This window comes from Cervus canadensis, chromosome 3, assembly GCF_019320065.1.
Source record: "Cervus canadensis isolate Bull #8, Minnesota chromosome 3, ASM1932006v1, whole genome shotgun sequence".
Lineage (NCBI taxonomy): Eukaryota > Metazoa > Chordata > Mammalia > Artiodactyla > Cervidae > Cervus > Cervus canadensis.
In genome coordinates, this window is record NC_057388.1 from 88124027 (window position 1) to 88131595 (window position 7569).

The following is a 7569-nucleotide window of genomic DNA, read 5'->3' on the forward strand; positions in this document are numbered from 1 at the left end:
GCTTTAGACTGCTGAAGACCTGAGTTCAGCGGAGAGCCATTCATTCTGTAAGACCCTGAGCAAGTCACATAACATCTGTGAGCCTCTTATCTCCAGCGATGGGGCTGGCCTCTGCCTGCCACAGCAGTGACAACAGTTGCTATGTCTCCTGTGAACTTGCGGCAGGCTGTATAGAGACGGCCTCCATCCCTCACACCCCATCACTCAGCCCTCCAGTCCACCAACCACCTCGCTTTGCACAGTTGACCAGTTACACCCTCTCCAATATTCTTGGGGCTTCCCTAGTGGTAAAGAATCTACCTGCGATGTGAGAGACCTGGGTTTGACCCCTGGGTCAGGAGGATCCCTTGAGGAAGGGAATGGTAACCCCCTCCAATATTCTTGCCTAGAGAATTCCATGGACAGAGGAGCCTGGCAGGCTACAGCCCATGGGGTCGCAAAGAGTCATACACGACTGAGTCACTTAATGCTTTCTCTTTCTGCATGTAGTGCTTTGTTTTATTTTTTTTTGGCTATGCTCCATGGCTTTTAGGATCTTAGGGCAGAGTCCTGACCACTGGACCACCAGGGAATTCCCATGCACATAGTGCTTTTTAAAATTTGTTTTAAAATTTATTTATTTGGTTGTACTGGGTCTTAATTGTGGCAGGAGAGATCTTCGATATTTGTTGCAGCATTTGGGATTTTTTTTTTTTTTTTTCTCTTTTTTAAGCTGTGGCATGAGAATTCTTACTTGCAGCATGTGGGTTCTAGTTCCTGATTAAAGATCGAACCTGGGCCCCCTGCATTGGGAGCATGGAGTCTTAGCCACTGGACCACCAGGGAAGTCCCTGTGTAGTGCCTTTGATCTTTCCAGTCCTGTTGATAAATACATTCAGCAGTAGATGGTGTGGAAAATATTAGCATATCTTTCAAAAAGAAGTATCAAAATACATGTTTCTTGCATCAGTAGAAAATACTCCTTACAGCCTTAGCTATGAAAAAATACACTAGTTGACACTTTCTCAAGTCTAAATGAATTACCTCATCCTGGCCAAAATCTTCGTAAAAGTAACACCTTCCCATTGAGATTCCCAACTGCAGGCCTTGCTAACACATGCCTTTTTGAAATTGGTGATAATTGGCCTGCTTGAAAAATAGAAATCAAACTACTGAGGGATATCACAGTGGATTCAAAAGTATTACTGGAACTTAAATTCAAAGGCACTGGGTACAGCATACAAACATAATATAAATATATAAATTATGCTGGCATAAAGATTGTTTGGGCTTTTCTTGTGACTCAGTGGTAAAGAATCCACATACCAATGCAGGAAACGTGGGTTCAGTCCCTGGGTTGGGAAGACTCCTGGAGAAGGAAATGGCAACCTGCTCCAGCATTCTTGCTGGGAAATCTCATGGACAGAGGGACCTGGCAGACTACAGCCCTTGGGGTCACAAAAGAGTCTGATATGACTTATCAATTAAACAACAACAACAACAATAGATTATTTAAAAATTAATAACATAAGCTTATGCAAATATAAAATTAACACATCAAAGGTTTTATTGAACTTATGATTAATGAAAAAACCAATAGGATGTTAAAATTCAAATGAGAATTTAACACTCTAGACAATGTGTTTTTTCAAGTTCTATGAACAGAATAATCTGCATAACTATGGACAGGAAGTATTTGTATTTCTCTCAATTTTCTACAATTTAACTTCTACCTCTACGGTTCATAGAGTCGATATATGTTATGAAAACAAACAAACAACAACAAAAGCCAAACCTGCTATTAGTTTTCTCTTGTTGCTATAACAAATTACTAAAAACTTGGTAGCTTAAAACAACACAAATTGATTATCTTACAGTTTAATTGGAGTATCTTACAGTTGGAGGGAAGAAGTCCAAAATGGTTTTCACTTGGTTAAAATCAAGGTGTCAGCAAAGCTGTGTTCTCTTTGAAGATTCTAGTGGGGAGTCCATTTCTTTGCTTTCTCCACCTTCTAGAGGCCACCCCCACCCTTTGGCTCCTGGTCCCCTTCCTTCATCTTCAAGGCAGTAATGGTGGGTTGAGTCTTTTTCATCCCGCAGCACTCCGGGTTCTCAGACTGCAATGTCACATCTTCTTTGACTCTCCTGTCTCCCTCTTTCACTATTTATTTATTTATTGGTTGTGCTGGGTCTTTGTTGCTGCACATGGGCTCTCTATATTTGTAGAGAGCAGGGGCTACTCTCTAGTAGCAGTGCTCAGGCTTCTCATTGCAGTGGTTTCTCTTGCTGCAGAGCACCGACTCTAGGGTAAGCAAACATCAGTAACTGTGGTGCATGAGCTTAATTGTGCCACGCCTTGTGGTATCTTCCTGGACCAGGGATCAAACTCGTGTCCTCTGCATTGCAAGGCAGATTCTTAACCACTGTACCACCAGGGAAGCCCTCCCTCTTTCACTTTTAAAGACCCTGGAGATTATCCTAGGCCCACCTGGATACTACAGGATCATCTCCCCATCCCAACATCCATCGAAGGTACAAACTCCTAGAAGAATCAAATGATCCCTGAAGAGTCCACAAGAGACCACACCCTGTGGTCCACTGACAGGATGCCAGATAATCTCTTTTGCCCTTTCTATAGTCTTGGAAAATCTTTCCTGATGATGCCAAGGCTCATAACCAAGGTGACTGTGCAAAACACAAAAATCAGGCAGCCCTGGACCACATCTCTGAGCAGGGAAGCTGCCACCCTTTCAATCAGGCCGTGGTCACTGTCCTTGCCCAGTTGATTTGTCTTGTTTCCCTTGGCCTCTGCTAGCATTTGAATTTTCCAATCCTGGTTATTGATCAGATTTCCTTTCCTCCACCCTGGAAGGATAGGAACAGAGCAGAAACATATAGTCCATAAACTGGGAAAAAGTTAGACAGTGGCGAAAAGAGGCATATATTAATACAAAGCCGAACCTTAAACACTTTATGGTTTTGTGTCAATGGACATTGTCCCAAGGCTAGGGCAGGGAGTGGGCGCGTTAGAGAGTGGGGTTGTCTCTCCTCACTGCCCTCCTCCTCCCACACATTTGGCCCTCATGGAATAAAGGTGGAGCCAATGATTCTCCTGTTGTTAAGTCCAAGGTGGCCTCATGCTATTCATTAAATGGTCACAGTGAAATAGGAAGTAACTGGCCATTCTTGATCAATCCAACAATTCTCAAATTACTCCTGCTCAAACTCCTGTTTAACACTGAATTTTCACATTGCCCAGTTAGTTACTCTTCTCCTCTCTCCTAAGAAAATCCTCTTCAATAAATGACAGTCAACCAAGATGGAATGAGAAACTGTCTGATGGAGGCCAGAAGGTCACTTCAGTGAAAGCCAAAGTAACTCATTCCTTCCCTGAGCAAAAGCCACCTCAGCCTTTCCTGAGTGCAAAGCCCAAGGTCAGGCTCTGCTGGGAGTACAAATAAGTCCTGTCTTCAAGGAATGTCCAATCTGGGAGAGGGAGAAGTGAGGTTGAAATCACATGTCCGAAAGCAAAGATAGGAAAGGATTCCAGGCTAAGGGAACAGCTGCAGGGTAAACACAATGATGTCGCCACAGAGAGTGCATTCTTGACTGGGAGCTTCAAGTAGAAAGAAGTTCAACCTGTTTGCTCAAGCTCGGGAGGAATGGAAAAATGCCATGAGAGATGAGACTGAAAAGGGGGAGGAGGATCAAGTGAATGCTTGTGTGCCTTCAGTCATGGGTTGAGTCCTTCATTCAAGAATTTTATCTGTTACTTTCTGTGCACCCAATGCCAAGTCAAGCACATCTAATGGCTTTACCTTCAGTAAGCCACAGTCTTGGGCGGAGAAAGGCCTATGCAAATTCTCTCAGAAAAGTGTTGTTTTTGTTGTTTTAGTCATGTCCATCTCTTTGCAACCCCATAGACTGTAATCTGCCAGGCTCCTCTGTCCATGGAATGCTCCAGGCAAGAAAATTGGAGTGGGTTGCCATTTCCTTCTCCAGGGGATCTTCCCCACCCAGGGATCGAACCTGCATCTCCTGCACTGGCAGGCGGATTCTTTACCACCGAGCCACCTGGGAAATTCTCTCAGAAGAGAGATACATGCAACAAGAGACGTACTTGAAGTGCTGAGCAAGACACCCACAAACTCTGCCCATAGGAGTGGGAAGGAGAAGGAAGGCCATTCAGGAGATTTTGCAAAGGTTGTACAATTAGTAACATACTTCCTGGGTAACAAGCAGGCAATGAGGAGTAATGGAGTAATGCTTACCAGCTCACAGTCTGCTTCACGTTCATAGTTGCTCTAAAAGCACAAAACTCAGCACATCCAGTCTAATCGGGTTCTTAATGGCTCTGTTCCCACTGCACCAAGACAATCCAAAGCCGGGTTTAAATCCCACACAAATTCACTTCTCCCCTGCTCCATTTACCTGCCTCCTGCATCACATTCCTGGGACTGGTTTCTCTCTGCCCTGTAGCTCTATAGTCTAGCTCAGGATTTTGACCTTGGATTCACAGTCTGGCTTCAGTTCTTTAAACTGCTGATTCCGTGAAAGACCTTAGGGTCACATCAACTGCCTCTCTACTGGTTACTCAGTAGCTAACTTGCAAACTCTGAGATTACCAGTCAGGCAAGAAGAAAAAGCTCCCGGGCACATGGCATTCGCTCCACTTGGCTAACTCAGAATTGCAAAGAAAGTTTCCCCTCCCAGAGGTGAATTCCAGCTTGCACAACCAGTGGAGCCCACAGCTGGGAGCCCATAAGCACCATCGCCACCCTCCTCCAGTGCTGGGCAGGTCCACAGTGTTTTCCCTTCACCTTCCCAACTACACCGAAGACCACGCAGTTTCATGGCATCCTGTTGCAGCTGTGTAATTTTTGACTCTCCAGGCCCCAAGGATAATCAGGGTGATTTCTGTTTTCCTAACTTACTGAGAAGCTCTGAAGTGGCCTGTGCCCCTCGTGCAGCCAGAAGGACCCTGTACAGATTCTTCACAGGATCATTTAGAATAAAAAAGACCTTAGCAGGCACTGGCTGATGACCACTACAGCCAATGAAAAGCTTAATGAGCCTGTCTTTCATGGAACCTGTTTCCTGGCTCTGGATTTGCTCAATCACTAGATTGTGTCTGACTCTTTGCGACCCCATAGACTGTAGCTCACCAGGCTCTTCTGTCCATGGGATTCTCCAGGTAAGAATACTGGAGTGGGTTGCCATTTCCTTCTCCAGGGGACCTTCCCAGCCCTGGATTTCTTGTTGTTGCTCAGTCGCTCAGTTTCGTTCGACTCTTTGAGACCCAATGGACTTCAGCATGCCAGGCTTCCCTGTCCTTCACTATCTCCCAGAGTTTGCTCAAATTCATGTCCCTTGAGTCACTGATGCCATCCAACCATCTCATCCTCTGTTGCTCTGTTCTCCTCCTGTCCTCAATCTTTCCCAGCATCAGGGTCTTTTCCACAGGTCTGAATTTGACCTGTGTGCAAATTTCCAGGAGGGGCTGAACATAATGATGCTATAAACCAGCTTGGATGCTGAAGGAGGTGGCCTTACAGGAATGGTGGTCCTGAAGGTAAGGCCAAAAAAGGCAAGCTGGCTAACCACCTACACCTGTTCTCCAGTCTGGGCAAGCCCGGAATTTGGCTGGGGCCTGTCCACAGCGCAGAGCTCTGTGGACAGAGTAGGTGGATGACTGTAATTGTGTGCCCATGACCACAGAAACAGTGTCATTGACACAAGTTTCTAAGTATTGAGTTGGGCTTCCCTGGTGGTTCAGACAGTAAAGAGTTGGCCTGCAATGCAGGAGACCCAGGTTTGATCCCTGGGTGGGAAAGATCCCCTGGAAAAGGGAGTGGCTATCCATTCCAGTATTTTTGCCTGGAGAATTCCATGGACAGAGGAGTTTGGCGGGCTAGGGTCCATGGGGTCACAAAGAGTTGGATACAACTGAGTGAGTCTCTCTCTCTCTCTCTCACACACACACACACACACAGAGGTATTGAGTCACCTTATCAAACAGGGCCAGTCCACAGGGTCCAAATTCCATCACACCCAGACTTGTCTGTTTTAAGATACTTGGGTCATGCCCTGAAACCTCAGGTGGCAGCCACTTCTTAGCTACCTGCTGCTTGTTAGCACTGCTTACGGCTTTGGAATCTGTAATTTACATGTAATTTACATTTAATTTACAGTAACAAGACCAGTCTCCCAGTCCCCCCTCACTTCCTGCTCCCTGCTCTCATCTGACCCCCTCCCAGACTGCTGGCCACACACCTGAGGAGTAAATAACACCTCATGGGGACAGTGACTGTCTGTGTCACCACCTTTTTGCTCACTACTACTGATATTTGTATACACTGACCAGCACAGGAAAAGCACTGTGTATGCTCTTTATGGGCTTCCCTGGTGGCTCAGAAAGTAAAGAATCTGCCTGCAGTGCAGGAGACCCGGCTTTGATCCCTGGTTCGGGAAGATCCCCTGGAGAAGGGAATGGCTACCCACTCCATATACTTGCCTGAAAAATCCCATGGACAGAGGAGTCTGGCAGGCTACATAACAATACATGGGGTCACAAAGAGTTGGATACAACCAAGTGACTAACAACATAAAAACAGGCTCTTTATAAACACTATTTTCATTATTGTTATGCTATATAATGATCCCTAAATAGACAGTTTTTCAATTCTGGGACCATCTTTCTTCTAATTGTCAGCCAAACATCCCTCATGTCTTGCCGTGACTTCAAATTCAGCACGATTAACATATCCCCTCCAAATCAAGTGTTTCCTTCCAACTGCTCTATTTCTTACCATTCTCTCAGTCTTTGGGATTAAAAACCTGAGCCCCCCTCCAATTCTTTCCAACAATCACAGCTCACATTTTATCTGTTGCCTGATATCTCAGATTCTTTTCAAATGCTTCCCTAACCCAGCACTTCTCAGCCCTGGTTGTACATGAGAATTATTAGAGGGACAATTTTAAAATTACAGATGTGGGCTTGGGGTGGCCTGGGGTCACCTCTCTTATGTGGTTTGCAGATCATTCTGTGCAGAAGCGGGAGTGGGTGGTTGAGCCAGTTCATGTTCTGCTGCCTAAGCCAGCAGTGCTGGCATGAAGTTACGTTTGATGAGAGGAAGGGGAGCCTTTGAGTTCACACAAAGGCACAATACTGACCGAGAAAGCCCTGGCCATCCTCTGAAATTCCGACTCAGCAGACCTAGAGGTTTATATTTCAAATAGTTCCAGTGAAATAAAGAGACTTCATTCCTAAATAACTGCATCCCCATTCTCTCTTTTTTTGTGTGCTTTTATTGTCTTATATATTATACCTATGTTTATTATAAACCCAGGAATATATTGCTATAATTATTACTTAAAGAGGCTTAGAGAAGGAGAGCAAGTATATATTACAGAGCTGTTCTATTAACCTTCTGTTTTGCTCTTCTTGTTTCTCTTTATTTCTTCCTATGGATTTGAGTTTCTATCCAGGATCATTTCCTCACTCCAATATAGCTCTGCTCCCACCTCTTCCTTTGTGCTGTTATTGTCAAATATGTTACACTTTTACACGTTCTAGCCCCAGCAATACAA

General features: G+C 44.9%; 1 long non-coding RNA gene across 1 annotated transcript; it reads right to left on the minus strand.

The window, feature by feature from the left end:
* Positions 1–1518: 1518 nt before the first annotated feature.
* LOC122438626 lies at positions 1519–4484 on the minus strand. The gene is made up of 2 exons (XR_006268594.1): positions 4251–4484; positions 1519–2844 (listed from the first exon to the last, which is right to left on the minus strand). It is a non-coding gene; the product is annotated as an uncharacterized LOC122438626 (long non-coding RNA).
* Positions 4485–7569: the final 3085 nt, after the last annotated feature.